At 41.6% G+C, this 27,398-nt stretch overlaps 1 protein-coding gene and 1 long non-coding RNA gene across 2 annotated transcripts in view; one reads left to right on the top strand and one right to left on the bottom strand.

Annotated features, from left to right (window-relative positions):
* Positions 1–27,398, top strand: part of LOC106571314 (monocarboxylate transporter 10) — a 62,500-nt gene that overhangs the window by 14,236 nt on the left and 20,866 nt on the right. The window lies entirely within an intron of this gene.
* Positions 21,494–27,017, bottom strand: LOC123727271 (uncharacterized). The gene is made up of 2 exons (XR_006759160.1): positions 26,884–27,017; positions 21,494–22,795 (listed from the first exon to the last, which is right to left on the bottom strand). It is a non-coding gene; the product is annotated as an uncharacterized lncRNA (long non-coding RNA).

Below are 27,398 nucleotides of genomic sequence, written 5' to 3'. Positions count from 1 at the left end.
GAAGGTGAACCTTTGCCCCAGTCTGAGGTCTTGAGCGCTCTGGAGCAGGTTTTTTTTAAATCAAGGATCTCTCTTTGCTTTGCTCTATTCATCTTTCCCTTAATCATGACGAGTCTCCCAGTCCCTGCCGCTGAAAAACATCCCCACAGCATGATGCTGCCACCACCATGCTTCACCGTAGGGATGGTGCCAGGTTTCCTCCAGATGTGATGTTTGGCATTCAGGCCAAAGAGATTCTCATGGTCTGAGAGTCCTTTAGGTGCCTTTCGGCAAACTCCAAGCTGCCAGTCATGTGCCTTTTTTACTGAGTGGCTTCCATCTGTCCACTCTACCATAAAGACCTGATTGGTGGAGTGCTGCAGAGATGGTTGGCCTTCTGGAAGGTTCTCCCATCTCTAAAGAGGAACTCTGGAGCTCTGTAAGAGTGACCATCAGGTTCTTGGTCACCTCCCTGACCAAGGCCCTTCTCCCCCGATTCCTCAGTTTGGCCGGGCGGCCAGCTCTAGGAAGAGTCTAGGTGGTTCCAAATTTCTTCCATTTAAGAATGATGGAGGCCACTGTGTTCTTAGGGACCTTCAATGCTGCAGACATTTTTTGGTGCCCTTCCCCAGATCTGTGCCTCAACACAATCCTGTCTCGGAGCTCTACGGACAATTCCTTTGACCTCATGGCTTGGTTTTTGCTCTGACATGCACTGTCAACAGTGGGACCTTATATAGACAGGTGTGTGCCTTTCCAAATCATCTCAGATCAATTGAATTTACCACAGGTGGACTCCAATCAAGTTGTAGAATCATTTCAAAGATGATAAATGGAAACAGGATGCACCTGAGCTCAATTTCGAGTCTCATAGCAAAGGGTCTGAATACTCATGTAAACATTTCTAAAAGTCAATTTTTGCTTTCTCATTATGGGGTAATGTGTGTAGGTTGAGGATTAAAAAAAATCTATTTTAGAATAAGGCTGTCAAAGTCAAGGGGTCTGAATACTTTCTGAATGCACAGTGCCATGTGTAACTCTGTTTGTGTCGCACTGCTTTGCGTTGTCTTGGCCAGTCGCAGTTGTAATTGAGAACTTGTTCTCAACTGGCCTACATGCTTAAATAAAGGTGAAATAAAAAATGTAGCTTTCTGTGTGTTTAACACCATAATAAATGAGTGAACAACTGTTTCCCCACGAATGTGTTTGCAATTGCATGCACGCTGGTGTTGGGACCGCTTGAGTGAGTGCTGTGGCAAAGTGCACCTTGGCGGAAGCGTTTGCGCTAAATGTACTCCATTTACGGCACTGCTTTGCTTCTAAGTAGAGGAAGTTGAAGGGAATGGCGACGGTGGGAGGCCCATTGCCTTGACAGGATGCGTGGATGTTAACACTAGATTAATTTGACACACCACCAATCACAGGAGGTTGGTGGCACTTGAATTGGGGTGGACGGGCTTGTGGAAATGGCTGAAGTGGAATGGTATCATATGCATGTGTTTGGTGCCGTTCCAGCCATTCTTATGAGCTGTCCTCCCCTAGGCTTTTTCCACATTTTGTTGTGTTACAGACCGAATTTAAAATGGATTAAAGTGAGATGTGTCACAGGCCTACACACAGCACCCCATAATGCCAAAGTGGACTTGAGTCAATAAGCATTCAACCCCTTTGTTATGGCAAGCTTAAATAAGTTCAGGAGTAAACATTCGCTTAACAAGTCACATAATAAGTTGCATGGACTCACTCTATGTGCAATAATAGTGCTTAACATGAATTTTGAATGACTACCAAATCTCTGTACCGTGTGTGTGTGTGTGTGTGTGTGTGTGTGTGTGTGTGTAAAAGAAGAAAAAAAAGGTGAATTTATTTTTGATTTAATTCAGGCTGTAACACAACAAAATGTGGAATAAGTCAAGTGGTATATGCACATCTTGATTGGGCTGTTATATAGTATTGAATAACATTTTCTAATTGTTTTCTATGAGTTCATATGCACAAGGCTAGCCTACATGTAGGCATGCTGAATGAACCTATTGATAGTGTTTATTCACCTGTCTCTTTCTCATCTGATGCATCGCCCAGAAAGCAGTAGTGAAAGTACTGGCAGGGAGGGTGAGAGTGCACGGAGTGCGTCACTAACTGAGTAACTACCACCCTTCATCAGGACATGACCCTATGTATCTGGAGACCACAGACATGGGGTTTATCGTACTCGAGACATGCTGGCATTCATCTCCAAGGCTCGACAATGTAGCCACAAACTGTCCTGCTCCGTGCTCCCCAGTTAAATCTCCTCCCTTTTATGAAAAATATGGTAGATACCGATAGCAGGTCTAGGCTTATTCTAGATGAATGAAAATTCAGCATGTATGTTTTATTGATCATTTCTAGGATGCTTGCCATTATAAGATGTGCTCTAATTCCACAGCACTGTGCATGACTAAAACTTTATATTGAGCCACAGACCGGGTTCTAAAGTTTGGTGGACTGGCCCAGCTTAGTTAGGTAGCTATCGGCCTCCAAGAATTTCAGTATAAAATAAATAATTGCTGGTATTCAGGCCTCTTTGATGTTTAAACTAGCAGACCTGTATTTTTCAGTTGCCAGCCTGCACTCTTTCATATCGACTGAAGAGTTTGAGGTGTAAAATGCATGACATTTTCTTCGAATTATCATAGTCTGTTCAGTTGAAATTAAGGAGGTTTGGATTGGAACCAAATGATTAGGAACCGTATTGGGAAAGCCAGTGTGAATTACACAAATATTATCTGACCACTGCTCCTACCAGGGCAGGGCAGAACATGTTCTCTGAAAGCATATTTGGCTTGGTGGTAGTTGTGATGAATTTGGTCATTAGATAATCTTAGTCCTCAGTGATGATATGTAGTTCATTAGAGAAATAGGAATTTATGGCATGCGTACCGGGGCCTGTTTAATTTCAAATGTCCCGTTGGAATCAGACTGGTTTGATGTTAATCTGGCTTCATCTTGCAATTGCCAATGCAATTCTTTGAAAGTGGATATAGAGAATTCCAAAGCACATGTCCAAGCATGTTTATTCTCCTATTGAGTAGCAATGCATTCATTTTGCTGTACCCCAGGAAGAGTAGCTGCTGCCTTGGCATCAAATACAACTGGCAATGCTGATGTTGAAGGACGGGTGTGTAGATTTAGCTCTAGATGGCACTAGATTTGTCTAGTGCCATCACTTTTCACTTTTCTATTTATGGCACACCTCATATAAAAGAGCTTGAATTGCTATGTCAGCGGAATCAAATTAGTGACTTGAATAAATGCATTTAAGCCCAGAGAAAACAGCAAATCAATTTAACCTCAGCATTCAACTTCAACCTGACTATTGGTCTAAATATTGGCCACCAGTTTTGTTGAAAACTTTTTTTTGTCTGGATGTAGGGACTGTGAAAACAATGCCAGCCTCTCTTGGCCACTGTGACTCGTTTGTCGTAAGGCTTAACAATATCAGCCTGACCCTTGGCCAGGTTAGTTGGTCATCAATGTGGGTCATAGACAACAATTGCCACACATTGGTAGACGTCGTGGCATTTCCACATTTCCCCAGAGCTGTCAAAATCTATATGAAAATCTTCTAGAGTCCCCTTTTTAATCCAATTAATATGGTCCTGTGTACCGCCACAAATGGGGGGCAGTGGTAAACCCCTTTCTTTTGGCCCTAGGCTTAGCCCTCCTGGTGAAAACAGAATGAAAGCCACTTGATGCCAATTCAGCTTGCCCGCTGAGAAGGATAAACAAATGATTACTAGCTAATGTAGTGGTAAAAGCTGTGAGAAGACAGAGAGGAGGGATCAAAGATCAGGTGGCCTAAACTCATGGCGTGTGTGTGAAGCGTGCATCCCTGACGGTAAATGATCCTAACACCATGCCCGGTTGTCATGAGGAGGACATGGATATTCATGGTGAGGGGTCTCTCTCCACTGTGGTGAGGAGAAGAGGGCAGCTAGGCTACACTATAAAAATAAAAGGTTCCTGGAGTATCCTTTAGGGGTTCTTCAAATTGAAACTGTGTGGAAGTTCTTCAAAGAACCCCTTTTAATGGATCCTCGAAGAACATTTTGGGGTTAATTTTTTAACTTCCCCCTTTGTTTAAAAAAAAAATAATAATAATGTATACATCTTTTTTTAAATAATAATACGCATAACAATAATACAAAATTTTAGTTGTCAGTGTTTATGATTTTAGTGGCGAAGCAGAATATAAATGTAAATATGAGGTAAACTCCCAGTAGAGCCCCAAGTCACATGGGTACAGTGACACACCAGAGGATATGATGTTAATGTGTTGACGTTCTCAGTATCCATAGCCAGAATGATTTTTGCAGTGCATGGTGATCGAACATTACATTTATCAGAGGTGTAGGGAGGATGTTCAAAAAACATGCACATGACCCTATTCATACCTTGGTTTTTGTGGTAAAGGTGAATGAAATGGTTTTCATACACATATCTTGTCCATAATGTAGAGGCCTATGGGATATTCATTGAAGAGGTAAGGGAGGAGGATGGTACATGTGATCTGCATAATATACATGCCTTCTGTATGCCTCCTCATCTGTATACCTGCAGACCCAAAAGTGAGCAGATCAGTCATCTGGACCCAATACAGCTAGCCTTCAACATATTCTTATAGCCTTCAACATATTCTTATAGCCTTCAACATATTTTTATAGCCTTCAACATATTCTTATAGCCTTCAACATATTTTTATAGCCTTCAACATATTCTTATAGCCTTCAACATATTTTTATAGCCTTCAACATATTCTTTGTTTGGTATCCATTGAATTGTGTCCATTTTCTGTTTTAGAAAGATTTGCACAAATATGAAAAGATAGATGCTATCATCACAAAACAATATCAATTTAGATCATACAAGGGACAAACCTTAACTGAAAAATGTAAAGATCTCCATAATTTAAAGGTAAGTGCCTGCACCTACTGTCCTTTCAAATCCAAATGTTTCAGTTGGGCCATTCGGTTCCTGTAAGAACCCCCACCAACTAAGGAGGTTCCTCGATGAACCCCACCTTCTATGAGGTTCTTGGAAGAACATTTTTGGGTACATTTTCAGTGCCAAGAACACTAAGGTTCTTAGAGGAAACCTTGTTGAACCCCTAATTTTTTGAGTGTAGGCTGTACTGACCAGTTACTGTTGGTTTGACGAGTGTGTTGCTCCCTCCAGCAGGCCTCTAGTCTAGCACTGTCTCTGCTCCTCTGCCATAAGTTAGCTGTCTCACTTGTTAGCCTGTAAATGTGCCCAGGAAAATGAAATACTTCACATCAAATAATAGCCTAACTGACTTCACTCACAAGAAGGAAATATTTTTTGAGGATGGATTCCGTTGTATAGGCAACAAAAAGCTTTTGATGCGTAATTAGGCTATAGCTCATGAATAGCTTCTAAAACCTTTACATCACAAAGCATTTTTGCCCACCATGGTGAGAGGATTAATAATACTGTAGCTCCTACTCATTTATTTAGCAAAATCCTACAGAGGTGGTCCTCATGCCTGTGCTCCAGTCGTTTATGACCCCGCTGAACCCATATGAACTTGCAATAGCAATTTACTTCAGCAGCATGTAGAAGCAAGGCCCTCCACCCACAGTCCATATTTCTCCACCAATTCCACACTCACAGTGGTGGGCAAAGTGTGCAGGCCTACATGTTATTTTTAGGGATCACTTCAAAGTTGATTAGTGTGTGTTAAGAGGCGAGACAAATCTTTGTCCCGTTATATTGTGTGGTCTTATAGTCGTCATCCTGTCATGATGAGGTGTTAAATATTCTGCCATAGCCTCAAAGCAGCTCAGTATTTAATACTTTACGATAATCCTTAAGGAGATTTACTTAGAAAAAAGACTCTGACCTTTTCTGTGGTGCCAAGCACACCCTGCCTTTTCACATCCATTCCACGGCTCAAATCAAATTTTATTTGTCACATGCGCCGAAAACAACGGGTGTAGACTTTACCGTGAAATGCTTGCTTACGAGCCCTTCCCAACGATGCAGAGTAAAAAAATCAACAAATAAAATAGTAACACAAGGAATAAAATGCACAAGAATGAAGCTATTTACAGGGAGTGGCAGTACCAGATCAATGTGCAGAGGTACTAGGTATTTGAGGTAGATATGTACATCAAGGCAGGGTAACGTGATTAGGTATCAGGATAGATGATAAAACAAGTAAGTATCTACCTTCTCCATTTCTATCCCACTAACGGTGACCCCAGAGTACCCACAAGTATCATCCCTTAAAAAGACAAATCATGTTTTTAATCTATAAGATGGATAAATATCCCTTCAGGAATGACCATATATTATTTTCACCACATGCAATCCACTCCAGAGGTATTCATTACCTTGTACACAGTAAATACATCTGAGTGTTCTTCAGTCTTTCTTGGATGTTCTCTCTATAAGGCCCTATGGTGTGATTTACAGTGAAGTCTGTCAGGCTGGTGCTGTCACGTGGTAACATGGTTTACTCCCCTACACAGTACTCACTGTACCAAATCTGAACACAAGGAATCTTAGGCTGATCGAGGTTCCTGCTCTGCCATCACGGCATGGGATGTTGGGGGGTAGGGAGCCCCCTGCCAGGTAACTGTCCTTCACATCTGTGTAATGTGCTCGGGCTCTCTTGCCTCGCTCTCTCTCTCTCTTTCACTCCCCTAAAGGAATGCCAGATGGGATTATTGCTAGGCCCTTTGCCATAAAAGCCCTTTGCCCAGAGAGCCTAATGTTAGAGTAGCTGTAAACAACCTTTTGGGTTAGTCAGGCAAACAGCTAAAAGTCCCAAAGAGTGTTACTGTTTTGATGAATAGGAAGTTCAACCTGAATGATTGATTTGACATTCAGCTAGAGTAAACAGGTATTCATGAATATGACGCTGATATTGTTTTGCCTAGCGAAGAAAACAAAAATGGACAGGGAGACGGATGATGACGCTGATAAATGGGTTTGCTTTTGATGTGAAATTCACATATTGACAAAAACTGAACTTCACTCAAGGGTTGAACTGAAAATATTATTTCGTTATCACTCCCAGTCAGACCCAACTGTGCTTATCTACAATTGATAGGAGTTGCTATGACTTCCCCCTGGTGGTTTTAACTGGCTACAGTGTGAAGGGTCTGAAAGGCCAATGACCTGCTGGAATACAGTCTGTTTTAAGTTTCCAAGTTTTAATGTCATATGCACAAGTACAGTGAAATAAATGCCTTCCTTACGAACTCAAAGAAAGTCATTTCTCTGTACTTGTGCATCCAACACTAGACCTGCCGCCCATTAGTTGTACTTGTGCATCCAACTAGACCTGCCGCCCATTAGTTGTACTTGTGCATCCAACACTAGACCTGCCGCCCATTAGTTGTACTTGTGCATCCAACACTAGACCTGCCGCCCATTAGTTGTACTTGTGCATCCAACACTAGACCTGCCGCCCATTAGTTGTACTTGTGCATCCAACACTAGACCTGCCGCCCATTAGTTGTACTTGTGCATCCAACACTAGACCTGCCGCCCATTAGTTGTACTTGTGCATCCAACACTAGACCTGCCGCCCATTAGTTGTACTTGTGCATCCAACACTAGACCTGCCGCCCATTAGTTGTACTTGTGCATCCAACACTAGACCTGCCGCCCATTAGTTGGTGTGCGAGTCAGCTGTTTGTTCGCCTGCACCCGCCCACAATTGCTAATAATGCAGCTGCAACCGCCCGACTATGTGAATATCTGAGACCCGACTGTTTATAATTTCCAACATTTTGGTAGGCTATTTGTTAGTCAACTTGTCTATATTAGATACATGCCGCTTCTCTTCTGTCATTATATGTTGCCCTAGAAGACTAAATAAACCCTTGCTCACCAGAATAATGTCAGAACTCGATAGAATGAATGCTTCAATCTGGGAAAGATCTGTTTGTTTATTTCGCGGAGCAAAGACCTTTAGGGACCTGGGAGAAAATACAATAACTTTAAAACAAAACAGGAAAGATTTTCTGTGCCGTTTGACTGGTTGTAAGGAAATAAAAAGCTGTGAAAATGACCCAATATGTTTCTGAAAAGATTTCAGTTTGGCTTGGATGCATATTCAATGTGGTTGAAATAGCTTTTAGGATGTTGATAAAGATAGCACCATCTGCAGAGGTGTCTAACTGTGCATTCACATTCTCTCAAGATGCTGAATGAAATAAATCATATTTCTCCACTCCTGTTCCAGAGTAAAAATGTAGCCTACATTTTACTGCAAGAAATGCTTAATTCTGCAGGAGTTAATATGAAGGCTATGTGAGAGGTTATGAGAGGTTATCTCCGCTCACTGGTCACCATAGCAGCACCCACCTGTAGCACGCGCTCCAGCAGGTATATCTCTCTGGTCACCCCCAAAGCCAATTCCTCCTTTGGCCGTCTCCAGGCCCAAACCTCTACCTCTTCCCCTACTGTATTTATTTATTTATTTTATTTTGCTCCTTTGCACCCCATTAACTCTATTTCTACTTTGCACTTTCTTCTACTACAAATCTACCATTCCAGTGTTTTACTTGCTATATTGTATTTACTTTGCCACCATGGACCTTTATTTTTAATTTTTTTTGCCTTTTCCTCCCTTATCTCACCTCATTTGCTCACATTGTATATAGACTTATTTTTCTACTGTATTATTGACTGCATATTTGTTTTACTCCATGTGTAACTCTGTTGTTGTATGTTGTTGAACTGCTTTGCTTTATCTTGGCCAGGTCGCAATTGTAAATGAGAACTTGTTCTCAACTTGCCTACCTGGTTAAATAAAGGTGAAATAAATAAATAAATAAATAAATAAAATAAAAATAAACCGGCAGTCAGTGTCCAGATTTCAATTTCCATTTATGGATGGATCGAAATTGACATAATGGTTACCTGGAGGAAAATGGGGGAGGGTCATGCTTTTTCAAAGGAGAATGTGAAGAAGAGCCGGAGGTCAACTTGGATACTGTAGCTTGCTACTACTAGAATTGAAAGTTGAAGCAGCAGCCGCGGCACAATCAATCATAAATGAACCACTCCTGGTGCTGAAAGTAGGCGAATTCTAGTATGCATAATTAATTTCAACCATTTTCATTTTGATTAGACTTTACTATCAACAACAGGGCTTTGTGTTGGAACCTATTTCTTTGACAGACACAATTAGGTTATAGGCTGCTATATCCATAGATTTGTCAGTCACCATGCAGTCTTTAAATAGCCTACCTCTGTGTCAGTGAAGTGCAGTTAAGTCAAATCCATGACTCTAAGGGGGTATTTTTTTTTTAAGAAAATGGCAAAAAGCACAGGTCTACCCCTTGTTAGCTTAAATAAAATGGATCTGATGATCTAAAGTGATCTATAACAGCACTTTGGTCCGTGACGCTTTATGCTAGAAACAAGCTGTAAAATACCTGGGACAGACGTGACTCCGAGGCATATGGGAATATAATCGTTTTTGTTTCTTTGACATTCAGAGGCTGAGCTTCAAACTTCTAAAGCCGAGGAGACAAAAAATAGACTTTGCTTGGGAAGTAATCTAATTCTGTTATTATCAATTGATTTATGCTATTCACTTTCTGTATAGTAGAAGATGTTTAAACCCAGTCAGCTTTTAGGGAAACACTTGTGGCCTTTTCTCACTGGGTTAAACCACAGAAGAAGAGTAGCCAACAGTTAAAGCTTACATTTTTCTGTGTCAGTATGTCTACTCTGTCTGGAGTGGAAAGTTAGGCCTACTCTGTCTGGAGTGGAAAGTTAGGCCTACTCTGTCTGGAGTGGAAAGTTAGGCCTAACTTTAAAAAGTATCATGCTCAGATGTCATCTCAGATTTAATTATTTGCAAACAGGGACAGTTTCGTTGCAAACAAGACACTGATTTGGCATTGGAGAAATATGATAAAATGAACACATTGACCTGTCGCTCTGTCAGTTCCTAGCCTGTAATTTCTTTAATTTGTGTGGTACTACAAAAGATTCTGCTAATGTGTAAAATGACGTGGAATTGCATGAAATGTTTATAAAAGGACATTTTTATTTCTCAGACCTGCCAATACGATGATAGATTCATGCAATGCTTTTACTATAAAGGATATCTTCCACCGCTACTGTTGTCCACCGTGGTCTGCGAAGCCACGTCTGGCAGTCCCGTGGCTTTCAACATCACCGCGTTGCTGTGTGATGCTTACAAGACGAAGAACCGTTTTTTAAAAACTCCATATCTAAGGCTCTGGTATGTCCAAGAAGTGAGGGTAAATGGTAGATATGTTCTCTGCTATCCTACTTTGTTTTTATTCTTATTTTGTGGATTGGGGAGGGTTTAAGTAAAATATATTTAGCTAAATCGAGGCTATCCATTTTAATTTCAGAGGTCCTATTTTCTCTCCTTTTCTAACCGTTGTTATATAAAACCTTCACTTTAACACATCTGAACAGTAGCCTAGGCTACAGTTCCCCTGTGACTGTGGAATTAAAATGGCGCCTCACAATCGTCACACATAACACAGCCGGCACTGCCATCATCCTCTTTTACCACTTCACCAAATCTTAGCAAAAACATGACTTTCCTGGCCCTCGCAGCTTTTCTCCTATTGAATTAAACTCCGACACTGTCCTTTTTGCTTCTGTAGATTGCCTCCGTAGATCGGCGTAAATTTCTTCTGCCCGTTCCCAAAAGCATTTGGCGTGTAGACTATTTGGCGCGTGTACAGTTAAGCTAGCAGCATGGTCAATCTGGGGTCTGCCTTGGCCGTACAGCATTTACTGCGATGCGGCCTCTGCAGAAGTCAGGGCATTCATATGTCTTGCACTTTGTGGAGCAGAGCTGTTGTGAAGGAAGGGAGTTTGTGTTTATACAGGACGTACCACCCCCAACTACTGTCAACCAATCATGTCAATGCGGAGCTATACCAAGCCCTCCGCATTGTTACAACATTTGGGAGGTGCTCAACATTGCCGTACAGAGCTTGATTTGGCCTCTGCAGACCTCTGGAGGCTCCGTGTTTGTCACACCCACCGTACGGAGCCTCGGACCCCATTTCCAGATCAAGCATAAATCGTCTTTTAGGCCCTAAAGCATAGGTTTACGCACTAATGCCAGATAGCCAAAAAGAATGAAAGAAAAAAGCCAATAGATTGATACATTTATGGATTTTTTAAGTTATTGTTTTCTCTTTATTCAACCCACTCACCCCTTTTAACCACACAATATTTCATGACCCTAAACCTGCCTGCTCCGCAGGTTATGAGTCATCACTACTGCCGGTCGCAATTATAAATTCAGTTTGATAGACTCAAGGGAACAAAAACAACATGAACAGCGATTACGTAATCGCTGTGCAAATGTCTGTAATTCTCTTACGCATTAATACAGCGTTTCAACAGTACAGGTAGTCGGGTACACATCACTGCGACTGATTTTACTTCTCCTGATAATTTGTAAATGAGGAAGCGAATGAGGATGGCACAGCCTGGGATCAAGATGTACGTTTTAGATAATCCTCCCCTCCCGACCTTGCAGTGTTTCTCAGGGTAATCCTCCATCTGTCCCATGTGACGCCGCTACTGAGTCGGTTTGTTTTCTCCCAATCTGACTTAAAGCTGGCACACTTTCCTCCCAGTCTGGGTCCCATGGACCTGCTGGGGGAACAGAAAACAAGGTGGAGTGGGGCGAGGCCTTTTCTCCTTCGTTCGTCTCTCAGGGTCTCCAGCTCAGGTTCTCCAGGAGCTGTCTGAGAATGGACCACAGAGCAGTAAAGTGATTCAAGAAAATACAAGAACACAATGGTAGTGGTTCCATGTCTGCCTGTGGTGGAGAGAGAGATCTTATCAAGCCTTGTAAAATGTTTTGTCTAACATCACTTTGTCACTCTCCTTCCATACCCCTTATCCTGGGCTCAGCCATACAAATGGTCCGCATTCCCAGCCTTGTTTTGAAATTGGACATTAACATTAACAACCTGTGGCCCCTTGGGTTTAATTCAATCCTGAATGTGTCTGTTATTTTTACGGCTGCGACTAAGAGAACTATAGCCTACTTGAGACGTGCACAAAAATAGTTGTCACACAGAGTAAAAAAGAAGTGTAACGAAGCTCTCCAGAAACATTTGATTAGTAAGCAGATACTGGTTAATGTTTGGCAGAGCATTTTACCTCTGACTCGTGTAAGCTTGACACTGCGTTTAGGTGAAGGTTATTGGGAGATAAAGCATGAGTAGGTAAACCGACTGGCGGCAAGCACAGCAGAACACGGCCCACAGCAGCAGCACGAGCACCAATTGCTTGGCTTCCTGATTTATGATAGTCAATGTCAGCCCATAGCCTGAGGGGCTGGGAAAAGGACACCAGCGAATGGCTGTTAGTGACAGAGCAGCAACAGCAGGCCTAGTGCTTTGGAAACAGGTAGAGTGGGAGTCAGTAAGTCAAAAGATATGCCTCTCTGGTGTAGTAATTAAAACATCCTGAGGCTCGATTTCTTGGGAACGCATTTACTCAGAAGAGCTGACAGCAACAGCTCATCACTAAACTTTATGTTTATCAAACAACCTCATCTGAATAAGAGGCATTCTGTGGTGTGGAGGCTGGCCTGGCATTGGTTTCTCTGACGCCTCAGGGTGGACGCAAACAGCTCTGTTTTGGATCCAAATTATTCCTGTTTAGTAACCCTCTAAATAAACATTAATCTGGCCCGGGCGACCATCTGTTTGTAATATCTCTCACTTTGATTCGATTTGAAACTGCACTTAGAGGAAGGCAGCTGCTGTCTCTCTACAGCAGAATATACTGTACAAACCACCTTTGATTTCCTGATGGTATGGAATTGACTCCCCTTCTGAGAACTTCAAGGGAACAAGGTTTTGCAGTAAATGAAAGACTAAAGGTTTTGCAGTAAGCCTAAACGAAATAGAACTTACTGAGATGAAAAGGCTTTGCAGTCAATGATAATGAGTGTATCAGTAGATTTAAAAGCGTAGTATTTTGTGAATATTTTGAAGTGTCACATTCTGTGAAACCCATCTTTTTGTTCAAACTGGTATAAAAAAAACAATCCCAAATGAAAACCGTGTGTAGACTGGCCAGGCTCCATGTTACAGTATATGGAGGTGGGAGAGAAACTCCCCAATCACCATTCACTCAGAGTACACCACCCCTTTCCTCCTCTGCGACTCCCATAACTATATAGAGGAATGTCTTGCCAAACAAGTTGATGTTTTTAATTTATATCCTCCAAGCCATAAGTAATTAGTGTCCGTTGCAATTTTTTGGCATGTCAGCATAGGTTATTTGTTCTCTCCACTTCCCCTGGTCACGAAGCACGTGTGTGAGTTTTTCATATTCAAGAATGAAAGACCGAAATCTCGACCGTGTGCAGAGCAAAGCCAAAACCCTCTATAGAGCAGGCAAGTGTAATGCCTTCCAGCTGGGAGTGAGTGCGAGGAGAGGGAGTGAGACTAATGCTTGAGTAGTGGTGTGTAGAGCAAACCTGGGTTCAAATATATTTTTTTAATCATTCAAATACTTTTTGCATTTGCTTTAGTCTTTCTGGAGTGTCAGGAAGGACTGAGTTCGCACTTTTGCCCATTGCACCAGGCAAGCTCAATCAAGACCAGATAAAATATAACAAATATTTTCAAATTGTGTTTGAACCCAGGTCTGTGGTTGTGTAGTGTACAGTGAGTCCCAGAGGTGGACTGGAGTAGTGGACTGTGGCCCTCCATGGGGGCCGGAGGATTAACCAACCACCCACTCAAATGATTGGTGTAATTGCCGGCTACGAGCTCTGGTAATGGCATGACTGGGGCCTTTCTCAGTACTGCTTGACATCACAGAGAATCTGGGCTGGCATGGGGATGGGGATGGGGGTGATGGTAGGCGGCAGTGCTAACTAAGCACTGAGCAGGAGAGAATGGAGCTGCTGGCAGCCTGAGCCGAGTGTCATAACTGGTTCAGTGTAACACCAAAGTGCTCAGGTAGAACTGGACAATATCAGCCCTACTACAAATGGATACTGACTTCCTGTGGGATGAAAAGGGCTGATCAGTTTAGTTCTGTAATGTCTTTCAGATAGTTCTCTCTGTCAATGGCCGTTTGTGGGGACTGGGAAAGACTTGTCTCTGGTCATTGTCAAACCCTAAGAGGCTACTGGTTCCTTGGCAACCACTGCACACATGCTGACTGCTGTCGTATTATTGGTCCGTGGTCATCATGAGAATGAATCTTAGATCATTTTTTTAACAGGCTGAATCATTGAGATTTATTTAGATTCTGACAGGTTATGAAGACCCACCGCACTGGGCACAAACTAGTTGAACCAACGTTGTTTCAACATAATTTGTCAACGTGTTGTGATGTGGAATCTACGTGGAAAATACATTTTGGATTTGAAAAAAGTTGTTGTTTTGAGGGTGAAATTTCAACCACAGGATTATGTCATGGTAACCAAATTTCAACATTGTATAAAATATGTTGAATTTGTTCCTTTTTAAAACAACATCAGCATCTCCTATTGAAGAATTGATCGGTCTACAACTACCCTTTTGGTCTCCCATTCAGTGTTTTAACCAAGCCCAGTCCTACTTAAAGTTTCATTTGATTTAGTCCTATTCTTTCACTTTTTGGTTGAGATGGAGATGTGAATCCAACACATTAATGATTCACTTGTAGACACACTGCAATTATAGCCAGACTAAAAATCAATGGCACAGATGGAACTATCCAAGCAGAAGATACAGTACATCTCCTTCAAATGTTGATATTTGGTTGCGTTGACAACCAAACAATTCAATATCACTTTTTAAATACAGTAAATATCCTAAAGTTAAGGCTATTTTACAAACTAATGTAACGTTCAACCTTAAAATGAGTAACACATCCTTGTCCACATTTTGAGGTTACTGAAACTATAAATGTCTTGTTTATGTAATCATATAAAGCGTGCATGTTCAAGATAGCATGGACAGGTTGTCACAGGTCAATAAAGATTTTCACAATTGCTGTAATAATCTCCTGAGAATCTCGAACGGCATTGATCTCTTGCACCATGTACTTTTAATGTAAGTTCAACTGCAATCCAGGTCATTTAGTTCTGCTGTTAGATGAAGCGCAGTGATAACACAATCTGCAGTATAAATGAACAAAATATCTGACATTGTATTCCCATTTAAACTTTGCTGTACTATTAAATGGTTGAAAGCGCAGTGATAGACATTTGGGTGACGACGACAACCAGAAATCAGACTCTTTTTCCATTGGAATTTGCTTGTGCTTTTTGATGGTTGAAAGCATAGTGATAACATATTAGAAATTCAACTGTCTTTTTGAGTGGGTGAATATAGTTTGTAATCTCATTGATCAACGTCTCAAGTAAATATTATCCATGTTGAAATGACGGGATTTGCCCATTGGGACATGTCTTCCCATGACTTCTGTATCTTAGAGCAGTCAATGCTCTTTTGTGGGCTGAACGTAAACAGTGTGTTTTAACAACCGATTTAGTTGTTTCAGGATTGCGGCCGTTACACCCCAACCCCCATTGTTGCACATTTAACATCAGCCTGTTATGTTAAAAGCATGCTTAACATATGGAGCCTTGTGTGTTAAACCCATTAATCCCTACTCTAGTCTACTATCCTTCTCCTGTGTTGGATGCATCTCTTCTCAAATCCACTTAGCCTCACACCCTACACCCTACTCGCTCTCTCTGACACCATATAGGTATTATCTGTTATACAGTTACAGTACAATCTCTGAGTCAGTGTCAGAGGTGGCTGGGTCTAAAATGACTTTGATAGGCTGATCATAATGCGACGTGACTGTGCTGCCTGGTGGGGTTGAGGCTCTGCATTGCTCTGGCGCAGGGCTGGCGCTGTGCTCCACTACTTCCCCCCTTAATAGAGCCCTGAGCTGGGCCTGTCCTGAAATGACTGGGATGCAGCCATGGCTCTCCAGCTCCGTGTAACACAGGCCAGGATGGGGATGTGTTCGCCCTGCGGGAGGGGTCTGGATTTGGGTCAGTTTGTCAATATGGAGCAGCTTAGCCTATCCCAGATCAAACCCAGGAGGAGGGACAGAGTCCGAGGCCTCCTGGTCCGGACCGACTAATCAGGTTGGCTGATAGGCTAGTCCTTATGAGGACTAGCCTATTTGTCTCTTTCTAGTTGTTAGCCTACTGTATATCACCGTCCATGCTCCGAAACCCCTTTGTGTAGTTATGAACACTGAACAAAAATGTAAATGCAACACAATGCCACAGATGTTTTGAGGGAGCGTGCAACTGGCATGCTGACTAGAGGTCGACCGATTATGATTTTTCAACGTGCCGATTATTGGAGGACCAAAAAAGGCCGATGCCGATATTTTTTGATTTTTTTTATTTATTATTTATTTATTTATTTTGATTTCTTTTTAAATTTTTATTAAAAAAAATAAAAATACAATGCTTTATTTGTAATAATGACAATTACAGCAATACTGAATGAACACTTATTTTAACTTAATATAATACATCAATAAAATAAATTTAGCCTCAAATAAATAATGAAACATGTTCAATTTGGTTTAAATAATGAAAAAACAAAGTGTTGGAAAAGAAAGTAAAAGTGCAATATGTGCCATGTAAAAAAGCTAACATTTAAGTTACTTGCTCAGAACATGAGAACATATGAAAGCTGGTGGTTCCTTTTAACATGAGTCTTCAATATTCCCAGGTAAGAAGTTTTAGGTTGTAGTTATTATAGGACTATTTCTCTCTATACGATTTGTATTTCATATACCTTTGACTATTGGATGTTCTTATAGGCACTTACGTATTGCCAGTGTAACAGTATAGCTTCCGTTCCTCTCCTCGCTCCTACCTGGGCTCGAACCAGGAACACATCGACAACAGCCACCCATCGAAGCAGCGTTACCCATGTAGAGGAAGGGGAACAACCACTCCCAAGTCTCAGAGCGAGTGACGTTTGAAACGCTATTAGCGCGCACCCCGGTAACTAGCTAGCCATTTCACATCGGTTACACCAGCCTAATCTCGGGAGTTGATAGGCTTGAAGTCATAAACAGCACAATGCTTGAAGCATTGCGAAGAGCTGCTGGCAAACGCACGAAAGTGCTGTTTGAATGAATGCTTACGAGCCTGCTGCTGCCTACCATCGCTCAGTCAGACTGCTCTATCAAATCATAGACTTAATTATAACATAATAACACACAGAAATACGAGCCTTTGGTCATTAAAATGGTCGAATCCGGAAACTATCATCTTGAAAACAAAACGTTTATTCTTTCAATTAAATTTGGAACCGTTCCATATTTTATCTAACGGGTGGCATCCCTAAGTCTAAATATTGCTGTTACATTGTACAACCTTCAATGTTATGTCATAATTAATTACGGCCTTTGTTAGGAATAAATGGACTTCACACAGTTCGCAATGAGCCAGGCGGCCCAAACTGCTGCATATACCCTGACTGCTTGCACGGAACGCAAGAGAAGTGACACAATTTCCCTAGTTATAAGAAATTCATGTTAGCAGGCAATATTAACTAAATATGCAGGTTTAAAAATATATACTTGTGTATTGATTTTAAAGAAAGGCATTGATGTTTATGGTTAGGTACATTGGTGCAACGACAGTGCTTCTTTTCGCAAATGCGCTTGTTAAATCATCACCCGTTTGTTGAAGTAGGCTGTGATTCAATGATAAATTAACAGGCACCGTATTGATTATATGCAACGCAGGACACGCTAGATAAACTAGTAATATCATCAACCATGTGTAGTTAACTAGTGATTATGTTAAGATTGATTTGTTTTTTATAAGATAAGTTTAATGCTAGCTAGCAACTTACCTTGGCTTCTTGCTGTCCTCGCGTAACAGGTAGTCAGCCTGCCACGCAGGCTCCTCGTGGAGTGCAATGTAAGGCAGGTGGTTAGAGCGTTGGACTAGTAACCGGAAGGTTGCAAAAACGAATCCCCGAGTCGACAAGGTAAAAATCTGTCGTTCTGCCCCTGAACAAGGCAGTTATTGTAAATAAGAATGTGTTCTTAACTGACTTGCATTAGGTGTATTAAAAAACAAACAAAAAAAACGGCAAATCGGTGTCCTAAAATACCGATTGTTATGAAAACTTGAAATCAGCCCTAATTAGTCGGCCATTCCGATTAATCGGTCGACCTCTAATGCTGACTGCAGGAGTGTCCATCAGAGCTGTTTCCAGATAATTTTGTTAATTTCTCTACCATTTGGAGGCTAATGTCGTTTTAGAGAATTTGGCAGTAAGTCCAATTGGCCTCACAACCGCAGACCACATGCAACCACACCAGCCCAGGACTTCCACAGCCGGCTTCTTCACCTGCGGGATCATCAGAGGGGGAAGGGCGGGGTTCCGAGGAGTATTTCTGTCGGTAATAAAGACCTTTTGTGGGGAAAAACTCAATCTGATTGGCTGAGCCTGGCTCCCCAGTAGGTGGACATGGCTCCCAAGTGGCTGGGCCTATGCCCTCCCAGGCCCACCCACGGCTTCGCCCCTGCCCAGTCATGTGAAATCCATAGATTATGGCCTAATTAATTTATTTCAATTGACTGATTTCCTAATGAACTGTAACTCAGCAAAAGTTTTTGAAATTGTAGAATTTTATATTTTTGTTCAGTATAGTGAACAAAAATATTTGTCTTTTTAGTGTCTACAAAGCTGAACTGTAATTGAGGCTGCTTTATGCAGTTGTGTGCTAGGCCACAACCTACTTGATTGTAATCTTTCTAGCATAAGAAAAACCATGTTATGATAGCTCATTTTCTTTCGTTAAGTGTTACGTCATTTATTGTGACCCACTTCTACCAGTAGTAGTATGTGTCACTGCCTGGTCACAAGGGTTTCACTGAAGTGAAGTTTCAGAAATTCATTAGATGAGTAAAAGATATTTTGAAGATTTCAATGAAATACCTACTCTGATCAACAGGTTGTGATGTTAGCGTGTGATATGCCTGCCCTTAATAGTGCATTTAAAGCATGTATTGGTCATTAGCCAGCACCGTGTATTCTGTGTGAAGCGACTCGTCAGCGAGCAAGGCTGCATGGTATTATTAATCAGGCAGACAGGCAGGGGAGGTCCAGACTGAGACTGAGGAGCAGGCCTGAGCATGCCTTCCTGCAGCCTCCAGTCCTTAAATGGATCTAATAAGTCACTGAGCTGAGCTCCACCTGAAGACCGATCACCTGCACCCCTGCCCATACTGGTTAGTGGTTAGATTAGGGAGCAACTGGTCACTCTGCTGATATAAAAATGTAACCTAGCACAGAGTGGTAGTGTAAAGTCATACATGGATGATTAGTCTTGGATGGTGTGTCTTTTCTCGAAAATTAGCATGTTTTTAGGATATTGTGGGGAAACCTCAGTCATTAAATATTCCAACCTGGTCTCGGAGCATTTCGTAGTATTATGTTTGTTTCGTATGTTATGTATTCATTTGTGGATGTCCTTCATCCATTTCGTATGATATGTTACGAATTACAATTCATATTATGTTACCAATTTGCAAAAAGTACACTGTACGCATTTGCAAACCATACAATATGTTACGAGGTGCAAAACGTATGATATGTTATGAATTCTAGCTAGGTGGCTAACATTACACAACCAATTCACAACCTTTGAGTTGCTAGACATTCGCGTTATACGCCCACCCATCTTACGTAACCATACCAAACGTAACATATCATACTTTTTTGAGTGCTCCCAGATTTACATTTACTATGTTACGTCTAGTCTGAGACCAGGTTGAATATTCCAACAGACAGGCACACAAACATGCATGTCATTCCAAAGGGTAGATTTAACAGAACAAATTAAATGTCAAGTCATATATCATCAATTATACTATTTAGGCCTATAGAGCATTTGCAAAGTCATCAACAGCTATTTTTTCAAATTCAACCCACTCTTAGGATTCAAGTAATAATACATATAGGCCTCGGGTTTCAAGCTTTGGTTGATTTCAAATGGAATCTTCAAGTTAATCATTTAATATGTTGGATTCACGTCTCCATCTCAACCAAAAATCTAAGTTAAAGATTAGGACTAAATCAAATCAAACTTTAAATGTAAAGTTTGATTTAGTCCTATTCTTTAACACTGAGACTTGGTTTAGATGGAGACGTGAATCCAACATATTAATGATTAATTTGTAGACAAATTGCAGTTCAAGCCAGACTAAGTCAGTCGCACAAAAGATACATCTCCTTCAAATGTTGATATGTGGTTGTGTTGACAACCAAACACAATTCTATATCACTTTTGCAATACAGTAAATAACCTAATAATTTGTCGCCAAGTTAACAAATGATATGTTTTTTTTTTAATCTGGAGCCACTGGCTTAATCCTATTCTATCCAAGTATTAAATATCCTTTAAATGTTGATATTTGGTTGCGTTGTCAACTAAACACAATTCAATATTACTTTTGTAATACAGTAAAGTTAAGGCTAGCTTACAAACGAATGTAACCGTATTTATTCAACCTTAAAATATGGCCATGAATGTGGTACTCATTTTGAGGTTTTCCTATTGTAACTCCAGTGCCTTTAGAAAGTATTCATACCCTTTGACTTATTCCACATTTTATGTGTTACAGCCTGAATACAAAATAGATGTTTTGTTTTACCTATCTACAGACAATACCCTATAATGACAAAGTTAAAACATGTTTTTAGACATTTTTGCAAATTTATTGAAAATGACAGAAATATCTCATTTACATAAGTATTCACACCTCTGAGTCAATACTTTGTTGAAGCACCTTTGGCGGTTATTACAGCTTTGAGTCGTCTTGGGTATGCCTGTATCAGCTTTGAGTCGTCTTGGGTATGCCTGTATCAGCTTTGAGCCGTCTTGGGTATGCCTGTATCAGCTTTGAGCCGTCTTGGGTATGCCTGTATCAGCTTTGAGCCGTCTTGGGTATGCCTGTATCAGCTTTGAGCCGTCTTGGGTATGCCTGTATCAGCTTTGAGCCGTCTTGGGTATGCCTGTATCAGCTTTGACTCGTCTTGGGTATGCCTGTATCAGCTTTGAGTCGTCTTGGGTATGCCTGTATCAGCTTTGACTCGTCTTGGGTATGCCTGTATCAGCTTTGAGCCGTCTTGGGTATGCCTGTATCAGCTTTGAGCCGTCTTGGGTATGCCTGTATCAGCTTTGAGCCGTCTTGGGTATGCCTGTATCAGCTTTGAGCCGTCTTGGGTATGCCTGTATCAGCTTTGAGCCGTCTTGGGTATGCCTGTATCAGCTTTGAGCCGTCTTGGGTATGCCTGTATCAGCTTTGACTCGTCTTGGGTATGCCTGTATCAGCTTTGAGCCGTCTTGGGTATGCCTGTATCAGCTTTTACTCGTCTTGGGTATGCCTGTATCAGCTTTGACTCGTCTTGGGTATGCCTGTATCAGCTTTGACCCGTCTTGGGTATGCCTGTATCAGCTTTGACTCGTCTTGGGTATGGGGATTTTCTCCCATTGTTCCTTGCAGATTTTCTCATGCTCTGTTAAGTTTGCTGTTCACCACCACTCCCCATCTATCTTCAAGTTTGAATATTTGGAAGCGCAGTGATAGCACATTTAGATGACAATTGTTTGTCCATTGGAATTTTGTTATGCTTTTAGATGGTTTTAAAGCTTAGTGATAACACATTGTTGAATTCCCAAAGGTGGATCAATGAGATGTCAACGTGGTGTGATGACACATGAACAATATGTAAGTGAGCTAAGTGTGAGCTAAGAACGGTGTGTTCTGTTGATTTATAAACACTTGGCTCTGCTGGGTAGGAAGGGAGAGCCCTAAAGGTGTGAGGGTTCTCTTCTCTGGCCCTGGGCTGTGTGGTGTCAGGTGAAGCCTGTGTGCTGAAAATGTGTGTATCTATTTAAATTTTCCATGTTGCTAGGCCATCCAGGCTGTTTCTATTAAGCCTCTTTCCTAGAATGCATTATGAGTGGCTTTCTGTTTGACCAACATTGAAAAGGGGTAATATTGGATGTTCTGCATTGCCCTTAGTAGTAACTTTCCATTGACTGCGGTGAATAAGTAGCCTTACCCCCAGCTAAGGGGCTAAATGTGAGGTTTTTAGTGTATTTACTGAGTTTTAAGTTCTACCCACTGGACATACACACTGGTTGAATCAACATTGTTTTCCACATCATTTCAATGAAATTACGTTGAACCAACGTGGAATAGACGTTGAATTGACTTCTGTCCGGAGTGGGTAGCCACCATCTTCCATTAACTAGAACCCTGAGACGTCCTGTTCAGAATCTGTGCGCAGCTAGATCCTGTTTAATGTTACTGCCAGAGAAGAGCCTAGAGGGGGGACAGGACAGACAACTTCCTCACCATGTGAAAAGGACAAACATTTTGTCCAGTTTTCTCGGTCATCCTGGGCTCTGTCACTGAATCACCGGAAAATAGGAACCAAGTAGTGAGACAGACTGATTTCCCTTCTGAAAGCACTTGCGTTAGTATAATAACTGCCATACCAGCTGAATCTATTTAAAACAATGTTTGCTGCTCGAACCCTATTCGCATAATGAATTGACATTGTAGAAACTATGAAATGCTAGCTAGAGCTATAAATGTTTTACAGCAAGAGTGTTCATTGACCCTTAGTTGCATAGCTTCCCAGTGAGGTCTTAGGAGAGGGAGATGCAGGCCCAGGGTAATTGCGTGTGAGGGGATTGTTTCATGGTGTGGGGTAAGGTAGGTCTGGTCTGGCTGCTGCTGGGTTGACTGGGTTCACCATCCAGTCTCGGAGCACAACAGAGAGAGAGAGAGAGAGAGAGAGATTAGGAAGTGAACAGAGAAGACCTAGACCAGCTCTGCCCGGACTGTCTGTCAGTGACTGTACTGTCGGGGCCTCCGGCACTAGCAGGATGTCACCTGGAAAAGAGGATCGTCCTGATATTACATTTTCAATTTGATATTCTTCCCTTTGTCTGAAGCGTAAATGCTTTTAAATCGAGAAAGCCCAAAGATGAAAACAGGACAGCAATTTCCTGTTGTCTTTTGTGAGATTTTTCTTCCTTTTTGTTCACGTCCATGTATTACATAATGTAGGCTAGTGGCATGACGTCTCAGCAAATATGAGAAGACCGACTCTTAGAACATCCATAGAATGTTGAGGGATTTGTTGAGTTGGGACCCGAATACAGACCTTTTAAATGTGGCTTTAACCTGTTTATGACTGCACCCATAGTGTGAAAAACCCAGCAGCATTGCAGTTCTTGACACACTCAAATCAGTGAGCCTGGCACCTACTACCATAACCCATTCAAAGGCACTTAAATATTTTGTCTTGCCCATTCACCATCTGAATGGCACAAATACACAATCCATGTCTCAAAGCTAAAACATCCTCCTTTAACCTGCCTCCTCCCCTTCCTCAACACGGATTGGTGTGTATTTAACAAGTGACATCACTAAGGGATCATAGCTTTCAGCTGGTCAGTCTGTCATGGAAAGAGCAGGTGTTCCTAATGTTTTGTACACTCAGTGTAGGCTATTACTAAATCAGAAAATATGAACAGACTATGTAATGTAGCTTGTAAGTGGAGAACGTTCCGACCTGCTTTTAGAACTAAGTATCTCTAATAAGCCAACTCAGGTTACCTTCTGTGACTCTGCAAACTCTGTTCAATCGTTCATTTCGCAGAGCGGTAGATTAAATTCATTAAGCACACAGATATTGCTTTATTACAAGCTGAATGATTAGCCTCATATATCATGCCACGCCACCACTAGTCACCAGGCTAGACAGAGCCTTGGGTACACTAAGTCAATGTCCTGGCCTTGTGTTTCCATCCCTGGGAGTGGCTCTAGCATTGAGTCTGTTCACTAGCCTGTCACCAGCTCTGTTTGTGCAGTCTCACCAGCTCCTATGGTCCTTGAGTTGGCAAGATGGCACCATCAGGATTTGTTGGGTGTACTATATACATTCACTTGTGGGGCCTAAGTCTTATTTATCATGTTGATATTATAGACACCTACTGGTTTTGGACTGTGATGGATTGTACAACTAGATCACACTTGTGATGACAATCTGGAATAATAGAATTAGCCTAGCAGGCAGCCTCGGGAGAAAAGGGATTCCTCAAAGGGGAAATAAGAGGAGAATAAACATTGAATCCTGACCCATGTTCTTCCCCTGGGTGGAATGGGGGGAAAAGAACTAAACACCTTTTAAGGGCTCAGCACTTTCACTTGTGTGAAGTTTTGTTTCCCCTGTCACATTCCCCAGACTGGTTTATTTCTGTGGGGTAACTAGTAGCAGAAATGATCCCCTGTTGTCTGTGAGTTGTGGTGCTAGTCAGTTTAACTGGGAGTTACCCATAGCATTGGCCCAGTCGGTCTTGCTCCAAACATTTGTTATTCACTTGGTAATTATACTTCTCTATAATTTCTCTGGTCAAAGGGCACGGGCTGACTCTTGCACAACTGCCGTGTGTGTGTGTGTGTGCGCGCGCGTGTGTGTGCGCGCGTGTGTGTGTGCGTACGTGTGTGTGTGTGTGTGTGTGTGTGCGTGCATGTGTGTGTGTGTGCGCGCATGTGTGTTCTTTCACTGACGTTGCTTGTCTTTCCTCTCCCCATCTCATGTTTGCTTATTTCCTATGATAAGAATAAAGGCCAGAAACAATGTTTATTCAGCTCCATGCTGTGTTTATTTAGACTATTTCAAGGAGGGTTCCTAGAGTGAGTGTTGTTAATGGCCATGGCATGGTGGTAGAATAGACTAATGCCTGCTGGGACCCAAATCCAGATCAGACAAGCAGAACAGCCATGGGTCTCGGTAGGTCGGAAACAGCCGGTTGCACTGGTGTTGTTATCACCTCTATTAGACTGGCTTCTGTAGTAGTTTACCTGCTCACTAAACAAGAGGAATAAGCACATTCTTGGCAGAAAACTGAGTGTGTATTCTGTTTTGAAATATATTTGATCTAGGTGGTATTCTGACCAGGTAATGTCATAATTCATAAAGGACTGATAACATAGGCCTTTTTTGTAATGAAGAACTGTAAGGGTTATTTGTATCTGTCTGTTAGGACATTGTCTGTAGAGCTTCCTCTTCCCTCAGTTTCTTCCACTGTCCTACCAACCATTGCTCTTCAATACTGGTCTGGGAGGTGCTACATGTTTAGATCAAGCCTTTGGAAAAACCTGTCTATAGCCAAAAAGCATTGTAGTTTACTGTACTATATAGTGAGTATATAAAACATTAAGAACACCTACTCTTTCCATAACACAGACTGACCAGGTGCATCCAGGTGAAAGCTATGATCCCTTATTGATGTCACTTGTTAAATCCACTTCAATTAGTGTTGATGAAGGGGAGGAGACAGGTTAAAGAAGGGTTTTTAAGCCTTGAGACAATTGAGACATGGATTGTGTATGTGTGCCATTCAGAGGGTGAATGGGCAAGACAAAAGATTTAAGTGCCTTTGAGCGGGGTATGGTAGTATGTGCCAGGCGCACCGGTTTGTGTTAAGAACTGCAATGCTGCTGGGTTTTTCACACTCAACAGTTTCCCATTTGTATCAAGAATGGTCCACCACCCAAAGGACATCCAGCCAACTTCAAATCGAATCAAATCAAACTTTGTCACATTCGCCGAATACAAGTGTAGACCTTACCGTGAAATGTTTACTTACAAGCCCTTAACCAACAGTCCAGTTCAAGAAGAGTTAAGAAAATATTTACCAAATAAACTAAAGTAAAATTTTATAAAAAGTAACACAATAAAATAACAATAACGAGGATATATACAGGGGGTACTGGTACCGAGTCAATGTGATGGGGTACAGGTTAGTGGAGGTAATTTATACATGTATGTAGGGGTGAAGTGACTATGCATAGATAATAAACAGCGAGTAGCAGCAGTGTACAAAACAAATGGGGGGGGGGGGTGAATGTAAATATGCCGGGTGGCCATTTGATTAATTGTTCAGCAGTCTTAAGGCTTGGGGGGAGAAGCTGTTAAGGAGCCTTTTTGTTCTAGACTTGACGCTCCGGTATCGCTTGCCGTGCGGTAGCAGAGAAAACAGTCTATGACTTGGGTGACTGGAGTCTCTGACAATTTTATGGGCTTTCCTCTGACACCGCCTATTATATAGGTCCTGGATGGCAGGAAGCTTGGCCCCAGTGATGTACTGGGCTGTACACACAACTCAATATTAAGATGTTCCTAATGTACTCAGGGACTCATTCAGACATTTAGTTCACTCATCCTCGTCATACTTGAGGACTGTCATGTGTAGATAAGCCTATTCCATAGGATTAGTCAAAGTTTAGACCTGAGTTTATGCATTTGTTTAGTTCAATGATCTGAGGAGTTACACCTAAAGGTTACTACAAGCTTCACTCTGTCAATCTACGTGGGATTTTTGGAGTAGGGGACACCTTTTGGTAACATGATATCCTCGCCGGTCCCACTCTCATTCCCAATGGGGGGATGGTAAAGTGTGTGTGTGTGTGTGTGTGTGTGTGTGTGTGTCTTTTCATTTTGTGAAAGCAAGGAAGAGCGGCCTTCCCTTTCTAGTAGTAGTAACTAGCTAGCTTTAGCCTGGCTAGCTAGCCTTTTAGCTTCCCACATCTCCATGTGAAATAATCAGATTTATAATAAAAATATATGCCTTGGCAAATATTCTTATACTTGCCGGTGTAACCTAAAACATTATCCCAGTTCATGCTGCTTGTGTATTCATTCCCATATCAACTAAAAATAGAACCTCGTCATGTTTTGGTCAGGCAGAAAAAAGCACATGGCGAGCTAGTTGGCTACAGCAGGTTCTACCATTTCACAATAGTCTGTAAATACTAGTTATTACTTCTAAACAAAATACCTTTTTGGATGGATTCTTGTTGTTTGGTTTACTGTTTGAACATTCGTTGAGATTATATTTGGTTATCAATGCAAAATTGTCTACTTTGATGAACAGCCTATAGATCAGATCAGGGAACAAAGCGACAACACTGCTCCTACAGCTGCGGAAGGAATGATACACGGTGTCGCAATTTATGTTGAGTGCCAGAGCGGAGCCTCACATTTGTGACGAAAAACGACATTGCAACACTCCGAATCTTGCATCTGCGTAGAGCTTGTGCTGTAGTAAGCTTAAATCTCTTAACCCAGAACCTATCTGATGTATGTGTACATAATGCACACCTAAGCATATGAGCTTAACCTATATGACGCAAGCTTTTACTTACTCATGTCTTTTCTTGTTGACAAGAATTGTTCATAGTAATTCATAAAACCTGTTTTAATAGTTTGTTTAGCGTGGCAGCCGGAAGAGGGGTGCCTCACGCTCCAGCGACATTTCCCATGTAACAACAGTCTGTATTATTGAATAGGATC

Source organism: Salmo salar, chromosome ssa15 (genome assembly GCF_905237065.1).
Source record: "Salmo salar chromosome ssa15, Ssal_v3.1, whole genome shotgun sequence".
In the NCBI taxonomy this organism is placed as follows: domain Eukaryota; kingdom Metazoa; phylum Chordata; class Actinopteri; order Salmoniformes; family Salmonidae; genus Salmo; species Salmo salar.
Note: the sequence above shows the minus strand (reverse complement) of the source record. Positions and strands in the feature narration are given on the sequence as shown.